This window comes from Mandrillus leucophaeus, unplaced genomic scaffold (genome assembly GCF_000951045.1).
Source record: "Mandrillus leucophaeus isolate KB7577 unplaced genomic scaffold, Mleu.le_1.0 Scaffold305, whole genome shotgun sequence".
NCBI lineage: Eukaryota > Metazoa > Chordata > Mammalia > Primates > Cercopithecidae > Mandrillus > Mandrillus leucophaeus.
Genome location: NW_012103199.1, coordinates 398,619 through 399,422, shown reverse-complemented (window position 1 = coordinate 399,422; position 804 = coordinate 398,619).

Genomic DNA, 804 nt, shown 5'->3' with positions numbered 1-804 from the left:
CTTGGGTCCTGATGTAGGTGACTCTCCCTTGATATTGACAATTTTCACACAGTGGAGCCAATTTCCCCCATTTGTGTCCCCTCCCCCAGTTCATATGCTGAAACCGAATCCCGAATGCGATGACATTATGAGGTGGGGCTTTGGCATGTGCTTAGGTGGGTAGTGAGGGTGGAGCTCTCAGGAATACATGGGTTAGTACCTTTATTTGTTTAGTTAGTGTCAGTAGACAGGTATATTAAAATAACTCATTAATGTGCTACTAAAAACAGGAAATGCCGTCTGATGGGATCTCCGGATGGAGAATTCCACAGCTGGTTGGAACCTATATGAAAGAACCAAATGGACATCCCAGGGCTGCAGGTCAGCCTCATGAGACGGGTGACGGCAGACTGGACCTGGTGGCAGGTGGACCATGGAGGGGAGACAGAGACAGGGCAACAGAAACGGTGCAAACAGGCACCGAAATACCTGTGGGAAACAAAAGCACAACACAGAACAGGAGACTCACGTGACTCTGACTCAACAAGACGCATTAGTTGAAAGATCTAATATATGTGTATTGGGCTTCCCAGAATAAGAGGAAGGAAGGAAGGAAAGAATGAGACATCATTGTAAGACAGTGGTTAAAAAAAAGAATTCCCCGCTGGGTGCGGTGGCTCATGCCTGTAATCTCAGCACTTCGGGAGGCCATGGTGGGTGGATCACCTGAAGTCAGGAGTTCAAGGCCAGCCTGACCAACATGGTGAAACCTTGTCTCTGCTAAAATACAAAAGTTAGCTGGGCATGGTGGTGGGTGCCTGTAAT